We start from the raw sequence: 22,718 nt of genomic DNA, 5'->3' as shown, positions 1-22,718 counted from the left end.
CGCTTTCTTTTTTTTTAATAATTAAAAAGAGAAATTAACAAATAATTTATTTATTTATGTAAAATTTAGAAGAGGACCCTCTTTTAAATTTCAGATTGAGAAAGTACTTCAAGCAGTTTTGAGTTTAGAAGTAGTATTTCAGAGAAAAAATATTTCTGAATTATAAATGAAAACTTGGTTGTATTGTTCTTTGCCAATTCATTCTTTCTTATATTTAAAAATTTAACTTCTTGGTTAACAGTTAAACTCTTTTGTTAAAAAATAGTTTTTGTTGTTGAAGATTCATAATTTTTATTGAAAATTCATCTCTGTTTGAAAATGTAACTACAGTCGACGCTATTTACCTTGCCGTGGATGGAACCGTAGGGGAGTACTTTTCCTGGATACGATGTTCCCCCACTCTCGAATCTAATCTTGATGTGTTACGGATTATTGATAAACCTTTGATTAGATTTGCCATACTTGAGGTTATCCTATGTGACAAAGAAATTATCATAAGACATAAATATTATGATTTCGAAATTCTTTTATAAGCCTCATTAACAAAGCATATATCGACTTTTTGCACTTTAAAATTGCCTTAAAAGACCTAAACCATTGACCGCAATGTAAATATCGAACGGAACAATTCTCGAATGCCGAGCCATCGCGGTCGTGGTGGGGGAAGAGCTCGAGCGAGATTCAGGGGAAGCGGCAAAGTAAGTAGCGTCGACTGTCCTTTGTTGAAAATCACTCTTTTTTACTAAAAATTTATCTATTCCAGTAGAAAATCCGACTATTTTGCTGAAAATCCGTTTTTTTTGGTTAAGGTTTCGATTTTTACCAGATAATTCTACTATTCTATTTTTGGTTGAAAATTGATCTTTTTTGGATGAAAAGTCAACTGTTCGGTAAAAAACTGATTTTTTAAATTTAAAATTAAACTGTTTGTAAATTTATGTACTTTGTCGAAAATACATTATTTTTGTAGAAGATTGATCTTTACGGTTTAAAATTAATCTTTTTGATAAAAAATTAAAATATTCCAGTTAAAGCAGTCAGTATTTTAATAGAAGATTGAACTATTTTTTTGGAAAATCCGTTGCTTGTTTGTTGAAAATTAATTTTTTTAACTGAAAGTTAAACTATCCATTTTTTCTAGAAATTTAATATTCTTTAGTAGAAAATTCAAGTATTTGTTTAAAAATTAATTAATTTTGCAATTTTTTGCTCTGTTTTCCTAAAGGATGTTAGAAACTAAGAAAGGATACAATTCCAGGTGTCATGTGAGTTCCAAAAATCAACTTAAGCATTCGGAATTTTAGAATTTCCGAATTTGGAGAGAAGAGGATCTTCTCATCCCGGTAGGAGAGTAACTCTTATTGGTTTAAATCGAAAATTTTAAAAAGAAATTGAGCATAGTGAGGCCCTGAAAAAAGTGAATCTTCTTCAAAAAGTGTATGTATATACATTCATGTACAAACTACAATCGTGTAACATAAAAAACTTCATGTAAATAAATTTTTTTCCTATGAAAAGGTCTTTTTGAAAAAAACTGTATATTTATGAACAAATTTGAATCCTATAATATTCGTCATTTTTGTTCTCAAGTTGTAAAATGCTTTTTGTTATTTTTACAGTAGGTTAGTTGTATCCGTGTATTTCTTTAGAGTCAAGGAAGGTGAAATAATGAGTTTTAAATATTTTGAATAATTGTCTTTATTTTCGGTTTTCTTAGTAGCGAAGGACTAATAACGGTAGTTTATACGATTGTGGAAGGCAGATTTTTTAATTTTTTAATTTTAAACAATATTTAGAGGTGGCGCATCGTCTTTGAACTTAGTTATACCCTTACCAAGTATGGGTTTTTGTGTATAGTATTAGTAGATTTTTAGGCCCATTTCCTAGTTAATGTGTGACTGATTCCAGCCTTGCTTCGTTCAAGGTAGAAGAGATTGAACACCGCCAATAAATGAGTAGACGAGTTAACAAGTGTAACAGTTTATTAAATGAAGTACAGCACGTACTCAATCAAGCGTACACAAGGGCGGCCGGCTGCCAACTGACGAGAAGAGAAACAGGGTCGTCGTGAAGGAGTAGCCTATGCGTCGGGCGGGAACTCAGTTCCGCCATAGACTATACCAGGGCTCGCCACTTCAAGCAGGTGCTGGCTGCCACGACAAGTGTATAACTGCCACCAAGTTTTTCTGTCATTTTTTCCATTGTTTTCCAGGAATCGAGCGAAGGGTTACGGTCACGGTAAATCACGTCTCGTCGTCATTCACGCCGGGGGGTGACTTTAACTTAATAATTAACTTTAACTTTTTTACTTGAATTTATAATACAATTCATTTTCAATTTACAAAGTGAATCGAATTTGTCTGCAAATTAAAGCTTTAAAAGGTGAAAAAATTTGGAGAGTTTTGAATTAAAATTCAGAAAGAATAAAGAAAAACGACGCGCGTATGGAAACTCGTGTAACGTGTTGCGACTCACGATTGATTTATAATATAGGAATGTCGAATACACGTAAGAATTTAGCGATATATATGTATTTATAATATTAAAGCTTAAATTTAGAAACGCAGGAAGAAATATAGCTATTGAGAAATTAACTAGGTCCCTTTCCCACGTTAAAGCGAACCGTAAAAATTTACGAAGTCCGAGCAAGTCACGTCCAGCGATAAATAAACATCTGCAAATTGTAAAGTAGAGAGATTCGAAACAGACCATCCTCAGTTTTCAAACTTTTATCTTTCCCATGTAATGAAATGAGAGGAAATCTATTCTTTTACTTAAAATTGGTCCCTGGTTCTCGTTAGAGCTCATTTCTTTATTTTTATTGCTTTTCTTAAAATCTGAGACAACGTCTACGACAACCACTTAACGTACCGCCACACGTGGTTGGGATTAACTCACCCAGGGGCCTTGGCTACGCTGTTCGGCCCTTCCGGCTATGTAAGAAAAAATGGTTTCTTGTTTCAAGTTTCTCGTGTACCTCGGAAAACTGTAACCGAAGGACCTTCCCACTCCAGCGAACTATAGTGCGTGACTCATGACCTGTGGGCCCTTAGCGATAGAAAGAGAAAATTCTGTAGGGGATAGTTCCAACGACTGCGATTGTTTAAGCGGGGGTGAATCACCGCCCTCAACTCGCTGTGGCCCAGCGAAACCGCAAAACAGCAGCGGCCAATAGCACGTCCAAGGCAGATTTTCGTCGACTTTTGAATTGTTAACTTCTCTTCTGTTAGAAATTCCAAGTATAAAGGACTTAGAAGATTTTAAAGATAAAATTTCGCAGATCGGTCGCGTTCGTGATTTCACTGTGTTCGGAATTTATAACTATATGTTAGTGCGTGACTCTACAATTTAAATTCATATTTGAACAATTTTGAATAAGCTAGTTAATTTCCTTATTGTAATCATTTGTGTGCAAAGTGTTTTTCTTTTCGCTACCATCCAACTTTTTAGGAGGTCGCTTCAACGGCCGCAATGCAGCAGCGATCCCAAATGAACGAAGAACATTTTGAAAGTCGACCTCAACGTTGATTTAGAATATTCGCGGTTGCGTCGACCATCTTGCTTCAGGAGCCGACGTAACACTCGCAATGCCACCACGATCTATAGAGTGGTCATGTAGAGTCGAAACTCATGATATAGAATAGTGAAATGTTAGAAAGCCTACAGTACTCCCCCCTGAGTGACAACGATATTGGAGAGTTGAGACTCACGAAATACAATAGTTTCATAAAACCCTTAGACCATCATAGAGTTACGATTAATGAAGTTCATGGGAATTCCATTGATTATTTTTTTGTATACGAGTACATATTAATTTGCGACTAGAGAAGTATAAACATTTTCGCTGAAATAATGGCTCGTTAAAGTGTATAATAATTTTATTTGCTCAGATTGGTGTTTTACGCTTATTATCTAATATCACCTTAAAAGCAAGGATTGATAAATTAAATAGCGTGGTACATTTGAAGAGATATCCTTGCCAGGTAAACGGTTTGCGCAGTATATATACATATTGGTTAAGAGTACGCTTAAAAGTTTTGTTAAAGAAGGATAGATCTCTGTTGAGCAAATATTAAAATATCAGTCTTCAATATAGATACTGGTAATTTCCATTTAAACGTAAACATTCAGATAATCTATACATACGACAATTTGCAGCAATAATTCAAACAATTAGTAATTATGAACTGTACAATAACACATTTTTCTAGCATGTTGCGATTGATGCGATTATCGCCCTAATCAATCGGGTATATTGAAAATGACATTTTTACGAACGTATGTTCGAAGTGGTGGAATCACGTTACTAGCGTTACCTGCGCTGTTGGTTAACAGAGTGGTCGGGTCGATGTCGTCGTGCGTTAAATGCGCAGGTTTATTACTATCAACCGAGACTTCGCGAGGTGTGCCTTTGACATCTATTTCATAAACCCTGTCCGAAGTTCTATTAATGATTTTATGTATGCCCGTATATGGCCGTTCGAGAGATTTCCTAGTGCCGAGGCGTAGGAAGACATGAGTAAAAGGTTTGAGTTCTTTATAAAGAAAAGGTTTTATTTTATATTTCTGAGCCACGGGAATTGGTTTAACCTTGTGCATATGTTCGCGGAATTCTTCCAGGAAGATATGCGGATCCGGCGTGAAATTATTGGATAAGAAGAATTCTCCCGGGATGCAGAGAATAGTACCAAACGTGATCTCTGCCGGAAATGCACCGACGTCCAGAATGTTGGACCTCAAACCGAACATTACGATCGATAGTGACCGGGAACATTCGCTGTCCGCGTGGCACATTAGGGCTGCTTTCAGGGATCTATGCCAAAGTTCTATCGTGCCGTTGGATGCGGGATGATAGGTAGTTGTCCTGATGCGATTACAGCCAATCGTGTTAAGTAGGGCTTTAAACAGTTGTGATTCAAACTGTGCGCCGTGGTGGGTAGTTATTGTCTCTGGGGCTACAAACTTTTTTGTGCATCAATTAAATCAAATATAATTTCGTAAAAACTAATCAATAGTTTGACTTAACAAATTTATCTGAACAGCATATTCATCGGTGCTTTCGCCAATCCCCATTACGGACGAGGAAGGTTTTTACCTTCGGTGGAAGAACTCGGCCGTTTAATTAATTATACAATTAAAATAAATGAAAAATAATTGAACCACTTATATTTTTAAATTCAAAAAAATGTTTTGTTTGCGCCATAATAGCTCAAGATCGTTACAGAAAAACTTTTTGGTGTCGTGGGATTTCGGGTGGAAATTGAACGCTGCCCGAAAGAAGAAGACGATCTGGATAGTCGGCGGAGGATTTCGGGTGGAAATCGGACGAAGCCCGAGGGAAGATTTTTTACTTTAGTGAGGAAAAAGGATCAGCAGGATGGAAGATAGCCGTGAGTACCTCCTCTACGTTTTTTCCATGGGTTTTTGACCGAGAGGCTAGTGGTACCACTAATTACCGAGGACTCGTAGGCGGTGCTTGGAAGAGATCACGGATCATCCGTCACCTTCACTGCAGGCTTTTGACGATGAAAGGGCAGCAAACAAGTACAAGAATTAGAAGGGACTAGCATAGAACCGAAGAGGCTAGCTTGTAAAAGTTACCTTATTTTTTCCAGTGATAAAGCAGTGTGGGGACGTGCATGTGTATGAGTGAAAAAGTTAAAGTCCTTAAATTATTATTTGCTAGCCAATCCATCGAGACCATCGCAAAGTAAGTCAGTTCGAAAATTTTATATTGTTAAACCTTGTCTCTCTCTATGAATCTATTGGGTTAGATTGATTATAGTATACATAAATAAAAATATAAATAAACTTTAGTGTAGTTAGTGATTTAATAAGTTTTTGGGAATTGAAAAAAATATATAAACAAAAAAGGCAGACCAAGGCCAAATTGCAAACTATGGGGCTGCGAGTGCAAACGGCGCTGCTGACGTCGGCGATGGCAATAGCGTAAACAATGGTTACGTCCACCCAGATCCATGCAATACAGCCCCCAATGGCAGTCACAGCTGTCCGTACCCTAATATAGGAAATGCAGGGAATAAATTTAAATAACTCTGCACCGGGGTCTTCTCGAATTAGGTCGGATGGATCACAGGCCCATATATCAGGATATTTTCCACCAGGAGTAAACCTAGATGAGTCCGGGTTATTTACCTTGCCGGCACCTGAGCCCCAATACCCTATCCCTTTCAAAGCTGCCTTCGTATTTTTGCCGAAGTTTTTTTATCGGAAAAATATTCCGTAAAGTCGGTTTATTAGGGACTGTATTTACGCTCGCAACTGAATTTCAAGTAGGGATAGACAACATCCGTTTTCAATAATTAGGTCTTGAATATCCGGAAGCGCTTATAATGCATTATTAGATAGAGAGATATATACCCTTGAAGAATTGCTGAGGCACTTAAAGGACATTTTCACACAGAACAGGAACCTTAGTCAGCTTGACTCCCTTTTGGCGAGAGTAGCTCAAAAGTTTAATGAAACCGTGCAGGATTATGGGGACCGGGTTAGCGATTTATTGAAGAATATCATGGAGTTGATTGAGGAGAAAAACGGGGTTGAACATGCCACCCCTATGATTAAATCGACTAGAGGAACGGTATGTGAAAATTTTATTATGGGGTTAGACCCGAGAATGGTGTTAAAGGTTAGGATGGAGAAGCCGCAATCTCTTCAGGAAGCGATTTTAGTAGCTAGGTCGGTTGAATGGGAGGTTAAATATACTAAAGAATTATGTGAAAAAAGAGAGGCTGAAAAGAATGATAAAAATGAGGGGGCAACGTCAAATAGGGGTAGATCGTACCAGGGAAATCGCTTCAGTCCCTATAAGGGGAATGCAAGGGTACATGAATTGACAACCGGGAGAGGAAAAGTTAATGAGGGATCAAATATAAACGGACAAGGATTACAGGGAGGTTTTAGAGGAGGTGGAACCGTTGGAGAGTGAGGAGAGAGAGGCGGTCAGCGAGGGACTCCGTCACAAGTGATCTGTCGCCGTTGTCGCGTGTCGGGTTAGTTTGAAAGGGGTTGTGCTGTGGCCGCCCCTCAACTTTCTATGGTTTGTCGTGAGTGTTCCAAGTCTGGGTATGAAGCGAGAGATTGCCCGAATTGTGGCTCCCCTCCCCTCTGCTTAAGGTGTCAACAGCCGGGGCATTTTGCACGAGACTGCACTCAGATAGAAAGACTGGTAGCAGGTGGGAAATTCTGTAAATACTGTAAAGCAAGCGATCTCATAATAAATGACTGCGACAAATTAGCAAAAAGAATCGAAGAAAATAAACAAAATCAAAAAAGCTCTTTAAACAGGCAATAAGTTCGTTGGAATGTTGTGACGACGAACTTCCTTCAGAAATTATACCTGATAGGCGTATTTTATTAGCATGGGATTTGGAAAGGAAGGCAAAATCACCCAGGGTTGAATTGTTCGCAGAGGAATTAGTGGATGGAAATGGGATATTTTTAATCGATTCAGGCGCTGAATTGAACATAGTTCATGAAGAAAAATTAAAGGGTTTTGTGAAAGTTAATGAAAAGCTTAAATTTATTCTGTGCGGAATTGGTGGGAAATCAGTTTATACACTGGGTGAGGTATCCAGAAATAAAAGATGGTTATCTACAACTAGTAGATTTAGGCCCAAGAATATTTTTGGGGGAGGTCTTAGTTCGCGTGAAGGAAAATCAGGTTAGTTTCTATTGCATAAATATTATTACTAGGGACGTGTTCCTTACCCTGCCTCCACTAATTCTAGAGGAATTTGAAATACAGAATATAAAAACCCAAGGCTGCTAGGAAAGAAAAATTTTCAAGTGCTTCTACCCCTAAGGAAGATCGGCTGAATTGATTAATAGATGCCTTAAATTTGTCGGACATGAATAAATTGGAAAGAGGATCCTTACTCTCTATACTAAGCAAATATTAGCAAAAGTTTTATTTAAAAGGTGATCAACTAGGAACTACTAGTGTTCTCAAGCATCGAGTAAATTTGACAGACGATATACCTATTACAAAAAAGGGGTATCGTTACCCACCAGTACATAAGGAAGTAATTAGTGAAGAGACTAAGGATTTGCTCGAAAATAAATCAATCTCACCCTCGTTTTCACCGTATAATTCACCTGCTTGGGTGGTACCGAAAAAACCTGATACGCAAGGCAATACAAGATGGCGTATGGTGATTAATTATAGGGCCTTGAATGAAAAAACTGTCGGAGATGCATATTTGCTTCCGTACATAATAGACATTTTAGATCAGCTGGGAGGTGCAAAATATTTTACGGTTTTGGACCTCGCAGCTAGATTTCATCAAATAGAGGTTGAGCCGAGTGACCGGCATAATACCGCGTTTTCCACCCCTTTTGGCAATTATGAATTTAATAGGATGCCTTTTGGGATGAAAAATGCACCTGCCACTTTTCAAAGATTGATGGACAGGGTCCTATCGGGTTTACAGGGTATTGCATTATTCGTATACATGGATGATATTATTGTTTATGCAAAGTCGTTGAAAGAACATAATGAGAAATTAGAAAAATTATTGGGCCGCTTAAAAACTGCGCATCTTGTTTTACAACCGGAAAAATGCAAATTTTAACGTAAGGAAATAGGTTATTAGGGACATATTATTACTCAAGAGGGAGTAAAGCCTGATACCAGGAAATTAATAGCTGTTTGCATTTTCCTGTACCGAAATGTCGAAAGAATGTGAAACAATTTTTAGGGCTTGCTAGGCGTTTTGTGCCCGGATTTGCGCTGATAGCTGAACCTCTTAATAATTTCTTAAAAAAGGACATTACCTTTAAGTGGACGTAAGAGGCACTGGTTTCATTTAATTAGTTGAAGCGAATTCTTTGCTCAGAACAATTGTTACAATATCCGGATTTTAGCCGCCCATTTATAGTAACTGTTAATGCATCTGATTTTGCAATGGGCGCTGTATTAAGCCAGGGTCCAAGAGGTAAGCATTTACCCATTGTATATGCCCCTCATGCGTTGCAGGGAGCCCAGCTGAGGTATAACGTCACGGAAAAGGAATAACTCGCTGTAATATTCGCTGATATTCAATTTAGACCGTATATTTATGGAAGGAAATTCATTTTAGTTACGGATCATCGTCCTTTAGTATCGTTGCATCAGGTAAATGATCTTACTTTAGGTTCTAAATTGGCAAGATAGATGTTAAAGTTGCGGGAATACAAGTTTGAAGTCATTCATAAACCTGGGCGAGTTAATCCAAATGCCGACGCATTGAGACGGAATCCTGTTAAAGAATTTGAGCAGGTAAACAATGAGGAGATTGATTCAGATACCTCTGACGTGATTGATCGGGATGTTGAAAAAGTGCACGTTCTTACGCATCCCGAGAAATCACCGAAAGAGGATGAGGTCTGGTGTCATGAGTTTCCTGTAGAAAGGTTATTTATAAGTTTAGGCAAAGAAGATGGTATAAATTCCAACGATTGATCCCGACTTTGGTATAATTTTGGATGGAAGTGGTATATATTTCACGACTGATCTAGATATTGGTGAAATTGTAGCTGATGGTGGTATAAATTCCACGAGGGATGCTGATTTTTAAAGAATTGTTGTCGAAGATTGTATAAATTCCACGGTTGGCTTTAATTTTTTTGAGATTATTTTTCGAAATGGTATCAATTTAGTTGATTGTGTGAATAATCATAGGGGCACTCAGACAGGTGGTATTAATTCCACGAGAGACTCGGACATTAATGAAAATGTTAGCGAGGTTAAAAAGGATCTTGGGGAAGCGGGCTGCCAAAGTACTAAAGAAAAGAAGTTACTAAAAACTTTCCTTGTAAATAAGGACAGTGTCAATTGAAGGGACTTGTCATGTCAAGGAAAATTAAAAAGGGCTAGGAATGATGACGTGAGTAATTCGCCACAAGAGGAGTCTGGAACTCTGGTGGGAAAGGCTCATATCAGGTCTGAAAATGTTGCTGGGTCAACCTATGCCCTGATTGATGATATAGGAAGGCCGCCACTTTTTAAGTCGGGGTCTCTTTCGGGGAAAGTCTACAGCAGGTCTACGGAGTTAAAAATAACTCCTGCTAGTGATAAAGACGAGCCGCCGGAAGGAGAGTCTGAACTCAACCGGGGAAGGTCTTGCGTAAATCAGTTGAAAAAGGAAACCTTAAAACGTGCGCACTCGGGTCAAATAAGGCACAGGCAACCCCAGATCAATATTATAATAATGACGATAATGAACTGCTTGATGAGTATTGTAAAATGACCATGATGGGCGAGTTGAACATGATTAGAATAATGGAGGGAGTTGAGGGAGAGAAACCTGGCGCCGCTGTTTTAATACCCATCCAGGGGAGGGTACTGTGACAGCAAGGAATCTTCTCAACCCTTGGTTTAAAAATAGCAGGGATAAATTGTGGATGCGAGGTGATCATTTGGTGAACTTTATGAGTTGTGACCGTATTCTTATTACCTTTGTAGGTCGAGAATTAATTAGTAATTCAATTATTAAATTATCCGATCCTAAAAACGAAAAGTTTCAAGTAGGCCATGTTGTTTAATTGAATTATAATAAAAACTTCGTTTTTAGTTTAAATGTTAAAGAGAAATTTGATAGTAAAATATATACAATTAATATTGAATCTGCAATATCAACTTTAAAAGATGCGGTACTCGAACATAAAATAAAAAGTTTCAGTATTTCACGGAAGGGTAATGGGTTTGATATACTACCTTGGAACACGATAGAAATATTATTTAAAACTTCTTTCGGAAAAGAGGATTATATTATTAGAGTATGCATAGGTGAAGTTACAATTCCACCTGAAGATCAAAGATCCCAAATTATTAGAGAATGTCATGACTCTGAGACCGGAGGTCATAAAGGAGTATTCAAAACATTGGAAAGGGTTGAAGAACGTTTCTTTTGGAAGGGCGTAAAGGAGGATGCTCGAAATTATGTAAAATCGCGTGATTCTTTCCAGAAGAAAAAGTTAGTGCGAGTAAAAACCAAATTGCCAATGTGTATAACTGTTACACCTGTAAGAGTTTTGGAAAAATTACAAATTGATTTAGTGGGCCCTTTACCGAAATCTGACAATGGAAATGAATACATGATGACTTGGTAAGATTGTCTTTCTAAATATTCAGGTACCATCCCTTTATCTAAAATAGATGCCCCAACAATAGCGTCATTGTTTGCTGAACATTTTATTTGCCGGTTTGGGTGTCTCAAATTTACTCAAACGGATCAGGAACATCAATTTATGAGTGAAATAATGGCCGGTTTTGTCAAATTATTTAAAATTAAACAATATAAATCATCGACTTACCATCCTCAATCCTTGGGAACACTAGAACGAAGCCATTATACTTTTGTAGAATATCTTCGGCATTATTGCGAAGAAACGATTTAGGACCTGTGACTGCCTAACGCAATGTTCTCATTTAATACCTCGGTCCACGAAGCTACGCGTATTACTTCTCATGAGATTGTATTCGGCAGGAAAGCAGTATTTCCTTCCGACTTCGCTGAGGAAGAGGTCACGCTGACCTTTGTAAAATTGGTTGATGATATTTTAAATAGACTAATTGCAACCGAATCAATGGTCCATTGTCAACTGGAAGCTGCAAAAAAACGTTGTAAAAAATATTATGATCGCAAAATTAACAAAATGAATTTTAAAGAGGGACAATATGTCTATTTGTTGAACGAAAAAGGGCTAATAAATTAGGAGACCATTATGAAGGTCCTTATAAAATTACCAGAGTAGTCACCGACTATAACGTGGAGATCCTGAAGAATTATGGAACAACATCCGTTGTCCATATGAACCGCATAAAACAGGCGTTTTTGCGATATAACCCCTAAAAAATATCGATAATAATAAGAAATAGGAAAAGTCATATTTGAAATATTAAAGACATGCGAATTTAAAAAGGGAGGTTTCAAAACTTTTTAGAAAATTTTATTGACGCAATTTTTTTGAAAAATTTTAATTAAATAAATTCTTTTAATTAATATAAAGATAAAATTTAAGAAGTGAAAAAAAGAAGAGACAAAAAGGGGTGCAAGATAATTATAGTTCCGCATTGTATTATTATGAGTGCTGTTAATGCTGTTAATTTCATTAATAAAGATTTAAATTTAAACTCAGGATGGTAAGCAATGTAATTAAAGTTTTTTTCTTTAATTGAATTTGCATCATAATCTTCCTATAAAAGAAAACAAAAAAAGAAAAGGGAAATTTTTGTAAAACTGAAAGGGTGCCCGAAGAAATTATGAAGGAAAATTAAATAAAATTCTTGGAAAGTCGTTTTATGATTTTGGAACTACCACGAAATTACGTGGGTCAAATAAGGTTGAAAAGTATTCCTTAGAGAGTTCAAGTGCACCCAGGGATGGCGTAAATCGTAGGGAGACGGAAGGGGACGAACATGGAAACTTGGGTGCGAATGGAAGGAAAATGAGACGGAGAGAAAAAACGCTTATGAAAGAAAAAGAAGGTCGCACGGGCGAGTTGAGACCGAGGCAGAAAAGAACGAAGCGCGATGGAGCGGGTGAGTAAGGGAGAACAAGTGCAAGCCGTTGGGATTCCCTCATATACCGCGTGGTCTTTGTTTTAGTTTGTAAAAGATAAAGAATCGAAATAGGAAAGTTAAGGAAATTTTTTTTTTAAATTAAAAGGGGAATAATTATTTGTTGTTAGGTAGCTTTGGTCACGGTAGATGATTGAGGTGTGCAAAGTGTGAAGGCGGTGGGAAGCTGCCTGACCACAAATTTTCATGTAATGAAACATAAGGAGTAATGATCCTCGGAATTGAGTCCCGGTTAGGGTCCGCGTGTCTGAGAGCAAGGGTTAAAACCCAATGGACAAATATGCATTTTGATTTCACATTTGATTTTGTTTTATTTTATTTTATATCATATCATCTTTATTTTCATATTTTAAGAAAAGGAGAAATAAGGATTAAATTTAAATGCAAATAATTTTATATTTTGTTTTAATCTTTTAATAGAACAATTATAAAAATAATTTTATTTTATTTTAAGCTTTAATGGAGCAATTATAAAAATTAATTCAATTTAAAATAGTTGGTTTTGGAGGTTTCTTTTATTACGCCAATCACATTGAGCTGTTGCGGAATACAAAAAAGGGAGAGCTTTGACTCAATTCCAGATACGAAGTACTTTAAATATAGACAAAAGCGTTCAAGGAGAGAAGGGGGCCAATTTAATGTAAATTAATAATAATAAAAGAATGGGGCTCCACCTGTAGATTAGCAGGATGAGTATTTAGATTAGCCGTTCGCATTAATATTGGATTTAATAAAAATTTGAGTCTTATTTACTAATTACCTAATAAGTTTATTTCTTTCCAGTTTAATCATAATTTTAGGATTATGTTTTATTGATTTGGAATTTTTCCCCTTACAAAAAATATATATAATAATAATATGTTGATGTCGCAACATCAACTTGCGTTGATGTCGCGGTAGGACTTGAGCTCTCCTCTCATGGTTACATGCAGGGTTCCCTATGCAAAATAGGCTGATAACGAAGAGGAGAGGGATTAAGTAGAACACCAAAACCCGTCAAAGAAAAATGGAGAATATATTAAAGATTTTGAAACATGGAGGAATGTAAATAAAAATGGAAAATGGAGATTATATTAAAGATTTTGAAACGCTTGTTGCTTCCCAAAGATCGTCGGGGCGCCCCTGGAGCCACAGCTGGGGACCACAGCATGCGAGACGGTGGGGATGGTGAGACCAGCAAGAACATCTGCGACAAACGGTAAGCAGTGGAAATAAACTGTACCTGCTAAGGATGCTTTGACTAGCGCTAGCTATTTGTAGCCAACTATCTCGACAGAAATATCGTGGGAGAGCGTCAATTGGGATACCACAATGAAAGAGAAATTTGTGCGTCTCTATTACGAATGTGCGAAGTTTGAAACAAAAATCGAAAAAGGATACAATTTCAGAACCAAATTTACTGCAAAGTATCGTTATATACTTAGCAATGGAGATAAAACAACAGGTTGATTTGGCGTGGAAAAACGACAGCAATGAACATCGGTTAGAGAAAGCCACGTCAAACGGTCAAGCAGCAGCAATTGATGTTCTTCCTCAACATATTGATGAATCAACATCACCACATCCTCCAGAGGTGGATGACCTTATACAACAAGAGGCAGAAGCAGAGATTTAGCAACCAAAAAAGCGACCAAAATGGACATATTATATGAACAGAGATGTTACGCGCCTTTATTTTTTGGCAGAGAAATGTGGGCAAAGTGTGAGGAGAGAACATCATAGACTCTTCTTACTTAAATACCTAGAGCTAGCCACAAAAATAAATAAGCAGAATCTGGCAGATCAAAAACGCTCATATTTGTAAACAGACTGCTTTCGGCTGTTGAAATAGCTGCTATCAAAATGGAAGTGGAACAGCAGCTTCATATTAATTAGCTCGCTTTGGAAGATGTGGATAACGAAGACTTGATTGATGCTGAAGGCATAGGTGCTAGGGATAATAAACATCATGCACCGGGTCCATTAGAACCACATCCGGATATTACTAACGATGATGTGGATAGGGAAATCTCAGAAAAACTACAGCACCAGGAAAGGAATTTTGGTCATTCTTTACTTGAGTTCAGATATGTAGAACCAACACTAAGGCATTCTCAGCCCAAAATGAACATCACAAATGATCTGCGTGCACTAATATCACATCTCGACAGCAAGGTTTTTACCTACGAATTTGAACGTAGCATAAACTGCGTTAGAGGTGCAAACTCTTGTATACTGTGCAGCTGTGGCAACCGTTAGATCGTTGGGCCGGAAAACTAGGCCTGCAAATGCAGTTTTTGTCCCAGAAAGAGATCGAGATCCACCATGGAAGATCAGTTTGGATATGGATGTCAGCAATGTAAGGTGCAAATTGTACCGTCGGTACAAGAAAAGTAATGCACCAAGGCAACAAAATCAAAACTTTTAGACAGATGAAAGAAGGTTCCATCATGAACTGAGAGCAAAGCCAAATAACCACCAAGGCATCGAAGTCCCTGAATTGGAAGATATGACTAACTACTGGTCAGGTGTTTGGGAAAAAATGAAAAGATGCAATTTGGATACTGCGTGATTCAAACTGGAGGAAGTAAGGGCAAACAATAGCCCTGAAATGCATCTGACAAACATCACAGCTTTGAACGTTTCAGCGGTCTCGAAAAGGGCAAGTAATTGGAAAGCTCCAGGTCCGGACATGGTGCACAACTTCTGGTACAAGTACCTGACGAGTGTGCATCTTGCGTTGGCGAGGTGTTTTCAGAAGATCACTGAACACTCAGATCTGATGCCAGGTTTTATGCTCCAAGATACTACGTATATGATACCAAAAAAACCAGACGCTCAAAATCCATCTGACTTTCGACAGATAGCCTGTCTTCCAACAATTTATAAATGTCTTACAGCTATCATTGCACATATGGTATATTCTCATTGCGACGAGAATGACATTCTTACAGAAGAACAAAAAGGATGTTGTAAAAACTGACGAGGCTGTGAAGATTTAGTCACTATAGACGCTGTTGCCATGACTCAAGCTCGTAAGCATCAAAGGAACTTACACATGGCATACATTGACTACAAGCAAGCGTTTCCTTCCGTGCAGCATGACTATTTGCTTGAAGTCTTAAACCTTTACAAAATCTGCCCACGCATTATTGACTTTTTAAGCCATGCGATGAAGTTCTGGGGTACAAGAATAGAGTATTTTGATCATGGACAACCAAGGATAACTGGATCAATATGCTTTACGACGGGTATATTTCAAGGAGACCCCTTCAGCGCACTGTGGGGAATCAGGGACCGCAGAGTTATTGAACGAATTCGAAAATGACATCGAGGCAATGACTGCAGGCAAATCATATAAATATCTGGGTATTCTTGAATCTAAGGGTATTCAACATACGATAGTTAAGACAAGCCTAACGACTGCCTTCACTACGAGACTGAGATTAATTATGAAGAGTTTTCTCAACTCGGCAAACAAAATCATGGCTATCAACACATATGCGATCCCTGTCCTCACGTACTCCTTCGGGCTCATAAAATGGTCTAACACCGACCTTGAAAAGTTAAACAGAATTGTTCGCGTAGAAATAACGAAGCTCCGAATGCACCACAGAAATTTAGCGATTGAAAGGGTAGTTCTACCACGACATTTTGGGGGTAGGGGCGTTGTAGATGTCAAAAAATGGTGTAAGTCACAATTTATACAGTTGCGAGACTATTTTAACAGAAAACCAAATGTAGCGTTTTACAGTATCATCTGTGAAGTGGATCTTAAATACACGCCCTTAAATTTGTCCTCAGATGGGGCCTTGAATATCATGGCAGAAACCATAAAGGAATTAGAAATACAATGGAGGCAGAAAGTCATCCATGGCGAGCACCCCAACACGTTAGATCAAAATGAGGTGGATAGTGAGGCATCTAATATTTGGCTAAGGAAGGGTGTTCTGTATCCAGAAACGGAAGCATTCGTCATTGCATTACAGGACAAGGTTGTCAGCACCAAGAATTATCGCAAACACGTGATGCATCAAGACGTGGTTGATCGGTGCCGAATATGTGGAGATACCAACGAATTCATCGAGCACATTATTGATGGCTGTCGCGTAATAGCTCAGAGAGAATATACGCACAGACATAATGATGTAGTGGGCATTATACATCAACAACTTGCTCTAAACCTAGGACTCTTAAAATAATGGACGCCCTTCTAGAGATACATTTCAATGCCCGTTTTAGAAAGCGAAGATGACATCTTATATCGGGATGTTACTATCTAAACGGATCATTACATCCTGACCAATCGACCTGACATCATGATGCGAGAAAAAATGGTGGAAGAGTCTACATCATCGACATTGCTTGTCTGCTTAACTGAAATTTGCAGTCAACCTATACAACCAATATCCACAAGTATAGCGAGTTAAGGCATGCAGTAAGGACCATATGGAGGAATGTGAATCATGCATCTAGTCATTCCATTGTGATTTCGGCTACAGGCAATGTGCACGCAAGATGCACTGAATATCTTTAACATTTAGGAGTCAGTAGGGTATTGGTAGCAGCTCAGAAGGCGGTTTTATTAAACACCTGTCGCATTGTAAGAAATTTTCTTGATCATCAGAAAGCGAGCGACTAAAAACCGGTGGAATGGCAGATGGTAGCTATAAGAAAGCATCCAGAGGTGACTGTTGTCACCTCCAACGCTGGTGGCCGTTCGTAATTGATACCTACAACATCATCGCATGAGGTATCAATAATCGCATTAAATTATTTGAATTAACTTATAATATTCTAATCTCATCAGTACACTTGACATTTAAAGGGTAAAAGGGATTTTCAAAGGGTGAAAGGGACATTTCAAAAGGTAAAAGGAACATTTTAAAGGGTAAAAGGGACATTTAATTGGGCAAAATTGAACCATTTAATGAACATTACCGAGACTTTAGTATGATTAAATGGATCTACATTTTATTATGAATTTAATTTTGATTTTGAAACTTATTTTCAATTTTGATTTAGGAAATCCTGTGGGACATGATATGCAAAGTAAACATTTATGGAATGGGGAGAACCTGTTTGGCTTCTTCCTTTACAATGGTTTAGGAAGGCATATTGTGTGAGAGATACTTATAGTAATGAGATGGGGTTATTAATGTTAAATTATTAGAGGTACTTACCCAAGTTAGAAGAAGGTGATATAGGATGCTATCATTGTAAAAATTATATTCGTCTGTGAAGTTTTCATTGCAACTTAAATACTGTAGGAACCACCCGCGTTATAATCGCGAATTTTTTATAAGGGAGGAGGTGTGACAGTCGGTGATCGTCCCTTTATGTTGAAGCCGTCCGCAAGAGGCAGCACCTCCCAGGCGATCAAATTTTGAAATTTAAAAATGAAATTTGTAAGAAGCAATTATTTTTGAAATAACAAGAAATTAGAAATTCGAGTTTGAAATAAAAATAAAATTGGGATAGAGAAAGAAAGAGAGAGACTTGGTATTGCGGAAATGCGAACTGACTTTATAATGTAAGGAATTTTATATATTGCGTTGTATTTTACTTTGATACGTTGCACGTGTTTTGAAAAATATGTTTTATTTCAGGTCTGTTTTTCTGAGTTAGGTTTCAATGCGGAAGTATATGGTTTGAACGTGATTTAGTTTCGAAACCAAAAGCAAATTTGTTTGAAAGGGTAGATAGGCATGATGAAATGTAGCTCCAAGATCTTGTTTTCAACGGAGGTTTTTACCTTCGGTGGAACAACTCGGCCCTTTAATTAATTATATAATTAAAACAAATGAAAAATAATTGAACAACTTATATTTTTAAATTCACATTATTTTCTCGTTCGCGCCATTATAGCTCGAGACCATTACAATTTGCAGATGCTTGGTTAGCGTATTGTAAAAGCTGAAAATTTCGTTAAGTGAAGAGTGGATCGTTAAAGTGCAACCTCAGATCTTTTCATTGAAAATGAAAGTTTAAATAACGCAGAAATAAGAGTGGGACGATGGTCGTGGGGGCTAAAGCGTAGGCTTTGGACCCACTCCTTCGGCTTGCGGGTTCGATTCCCGCCTCGCACTCTGGAAGAGTCTCGGTGGCCCATGCGGTGAACACTAGCCTAGCAAGGGAGTTGTTCATCTCCGGAGAGTCGTGGGACCGGTACCTCTAGAGAAAAAGGTTTTCTCTAAGTACTTAAGGCTGTTGCTATTGGTGGTTCGGAACCCACCTTAAACTGTAGGTCCCCCTTCCACCACCAAGTAAGTGTGTGGAGGGTGTGTAAAGGAATAGAGAAGGTGTAAGAAAAAATGTAAACCCTTAGGGGACACATTAGAAAAAAGAAAAAACTGAACTGAATAACGCAGAAATTCTTTCGGGAAATGTTAATAAATATTGAAGGACCGTTTGTGGCCTTGCAAAGAGTTAGGGGAAGAAAAAAGTTCATTTATGAAAATAATGATTTTCGACGGATGCATTTAGACTTTACAGCTAAAGTTTGACTTTTAGCTTTCTCTGTCAGTAATCATGCAATCTATTTTACCCACAGACTCGTAGAAGTTCAAAGTTGTCTACTCGCTGCGATAGTGCTGCTTTGAGACAGCTGATACGTATGTTAGATCAAATTAGTTTATTTGCAGTTCAAGTGCAAACATTAGTTTTTGCATTATTTGTGCATAATATTCGTGAGCGATTTTTGCTTTTTTCTCCCACAAGCCAAACCCAAGAACAGCTCTTTCGAAGCAAGCGAGTAAGGGGTTCAGCAATAGTAGCCAAATTTGGTATAAATCTACGATACCAGGATGCAGAGTCCAGAAATCTTCGTAGTTGCCTAACGTTCCTTGGGGCTGGGTACTCAATTACTGGAGCTGATTTTTCTGGATCTATGTTGACCCCCTCGCTATTGATGAGGTAACCTAAATATCTTATTTCGATCCGAAAGAATAGGGGGAGTTCGTAAAACCAAGCGGCATACAAGTATAATGAAAATGACCGCGGCCCGGTACTAAAAATGCGGTAATCTCCTTACTTTTATTTTGAAGGGGTATTTGGTGGTACGCCATTTTAAGATCTAGTGTTAATATATAGTTGGCCTCCGCTAACCTGTCTAAAATGTTTGAAATAGATGGTAACGGATAAGCGTCCTTTTTGGTACACCTATTAACGGCCCTATAATCTACACAAAGTCTATAAGAACCATTAGGTTTTCTGACCATCACAGGTGGCGACGCCCAAAGACTATCTGACGGTTCCACTAATCCTTCTTCTAATAGACTATCAAGAATTTTGTGGAGTTCCGTCCAAACCGCGGGAGATCTGCGGTACCCCTTCTGTTTAATAGGTGCATGATCACCCACATCGATTTTATGTTCGTCTAGGTTTATTTTACCTAATTTCAACGGCTTATGGGCTTTATCCGCTATGAATTTATTGACTATGTCAGTCTGTTCGGCCGTTAACTCTTTAATAGCTCCTCAGTCTTCGTAATAAGAAGGGGTTGAGAGTAAGTCAACGGTAGCCGTGTGTAATGTGGCTTGGTTATAGACCATTTGTAATGTATCGGTGCTACCGTCCACTATTAATTTAAAAATCTTGACAGCATCCATACCTAAAACACACTGGTATTTACAATTTATGATCCCTATAAAAACAACCTGCTTTTCTACTGTATCGAGTTTGACCGGTACGACTACCCGCCCTAATACGGTCTCCGTTGTCCCATTCGGAAACATGACTGCTTTTATTCTTGACGGTGTGATCTTTGCGTCTGATTTATTTATTGCCTCAATCCCTTGATTACCAAGGATCGATTTTCCCGAGCCTGAACCGAACAGAGCTTCTAATGCGGTGTCACCGATTTTTATTTTCACAAAATACCGTTCATTAATTTCTTCGTAATCTAGCGCACCACATTCGCCTTCTGAATCCGATTCGGAATCTATTTTACTGATTTTATTTTTACCGGTTTTACACATTCAGAAGTGGGGCAATCAGATTTGCGAACCCCAGGACGACCACAAACAAAGCAATAAATTGCCTTATCCCTATCGCAATTAATGTGACAGTGGTTATGAGGAGCTGCCACTCCATGTGACAGATAATTTCGACATATTTGTTTTAAAGGGTTTGAGGCCCAATCTTTAGAAGAACTGGCAAGAGCATCCACTGGTTCAGTAAAACTGGAGGATTTGCCCTTGTTTTGTTTCTTACTTTTGTTCTTTTTATTGTCTGGTTTGGAAGTTGAATTATTTGGCACCTGACTCATTGCTGCTAGTAGTTTAGAAAGAGGGGTTTCCGCTGCGACACAGTGAGCTGGTTTACGCGTATTGCTATTCGCGGTACTGGGATTAGGTTTATTATTTTTATTATTTATTGGCTTATATGCAAACTCCGGAAGAAATGAGGATTTCGGTGGCGGGGGTGGCCTATATTCTTCGAACGTTGCCCACTCCGCCTCTCAGTTCTTTCCTAAATGAGCCAACTCCTCAAAATTCCGAACATCCCTGCATTTAATATGTTTTTTACAATCTGGACGCAATCCGCGATGAGAATTATCTAATTGTTCCTGTCTGGTACCGGGGTAGTCCAATTTATTGTTTAACCCGACCAAACAAGTAAGATAATCTTTGATTTTCTCTTTAGGGCCCTGAGTTCGCGTCCTAATTTGTTCCCTAATTTTCTGGTCTATATTATCTCCTGTGAACCGATCCCTAAAATCGGTTTGAAATTCTGTCCAATTATACCATACTTTGCCTTCCGCAAATTAACTTCCGGTGCCATAGCCTAGCTAAACCTGTCAACAACAACGGTAGCGCGCTTATTACCTGGGCATCTGTCCACGGTGAAAATACCCTATTCTCTGATATTTTTGTTAAGAATTCTTCGGAACTGGTTGCCGAAGACCCGTCGAAAGAAATACACCATTGCCTAATTATTTTTCCTATATCACGTTTTTGATTGAGGTTATTAAAATGTTTGGAATGCTGAGGCAGTGTAGTATTAATTTGGACCGGTCCCCGATTAGGTAATAGAATCGGTGTACCTGCCGGCGTTAATAATTAATAAATAATTAATAATAATTAAGTAAATAATTAAAGGTGTGGGTGGTAAGCGCGTTAAATTACAAATGTTATTTGGAACATTTGTACCTATGTTTCAATCTGTTCTATTTATTTCGTAGCTAGTGCACCCCGGTATGTTTTATTGATATTTATTGATATTTTTATTGATTTGAGAAAATCCAGGCAGTGGTTGGCTCAAATCAATTACCGGAGAATTAAAAATCCGTTGAACCGATTGATAATTCGGAGAGGTAATTAGAGATAAAATATCATTTGTTGTCAGCGGAAGTGTAGTCGGAAGTGTCGAACCGATTCTGACATGCGAGTTCTAGCTGTAGTAGTAATTTTCGAAGTAGTCGTCGCGGTTGTCGTGAATCCCGTTGTAACAGTTGGGATTTGACTCCCATGCCTATGAACATTTAAAAAGAAAGTTATCTCGAAACCTGTGACATTACTACTCTGCATCCCGTTAGGTTGCATGAAGGGTGCATTATGTGTATACCATGTGTCCCACGGGATATTTATTTCTTCGTCTTGTACCTTCATATAGCGCAGGATACGGTCGCGCAATATTGGTATTAGCCGGGTCGTGTTAATGCATAGTTCGTTGCCCAAACATCGCAATTCGGATTTATTTAAGAAATAAATCCAAGAATCCCGATCCGGTTTGCGAGTTATTTTTTACCACGAAAACTAATAAGATTACCCGTAATTTAACAATTGAAACACTATCCAAGCCCACTGAATAACTCGACGGTTAATTAAAAAAACCATTAACCACCGAGAAACACAGCAGACTATGCATTTAATACATTCCGTTAGCGATGGAAAAAGAACGCACTACGCGTCGAATGAGAAAGAATCTCGGTATGAATAATGCCGCGCGGATAGGAGAGGGTACGATGGTCAGCGCGTGCGGGAAACCCAAAATAGTGGCAACTGTTGTTGCTATGTGTCAGAAAAGGACAGAGCTTTACGTATAGTACTTTGATACGGGGCATTATTCCTCAACTGCCCCAACTCAAAAAGTCATGTTTTTCGATTGTCTCTAAATTCTGGGAATATGTTCGCCTACCCAACAGTAGTTAATC

At 38.1% G+C, this 22,718-nt stretch overlaps 1 protein-coding gene across 6 annotated transcripts in view; it reads left to right on the top strand.

The window, feature by feature from the left end:
• Positions 1-22,718, top strand: part of LOC117180318 (xaa-Pro aminopeptidase 3-like) — a 50,491-nt gene that overhangs the window by 23,287 nt on the left and 4,486 nt on the right. For 2 of the 6 annotated variants that reach the window (XR_004468029.1, XR_004468028.1), the window contains exon 5: positions 1,259-1,437. The exons of 2 other annotated variants lie outside the window; for them this stretch is intronic. The gene's annotated coding sequence lies outside the window, so the exon portion shown is untranslated. Of the gene's footprint in view, positions 1-1,225; positions 1,528-22,718 lie in introns of those variants that run through there. 2 more of the 6 variants (XR_004468030.1, XM_033372755.1) reach the window with 2 other exon arrangements.

This window comes from Belonocnema kinseyi, chromosome 9, assembly GCF_010883055.1.
Source record: "Belonocnema kinseyi isolate 2016_QV_RU_SX_M_011 chromosome 9, B_treatae_v1, whole genome shotgun sequence".
In the NCBI taxonomy this organism is placed as follows: Eukaryota; Metazoa; Arthropoda; class Insecta; order Hymenoptera; family Cynipidae; genus Belonocnema; species Belonocnema kinseyi.
Note: the sequence above shows the minus strand (reverse complement) of the source record. Positions and strands in the feature narration are given on the sequence as shown.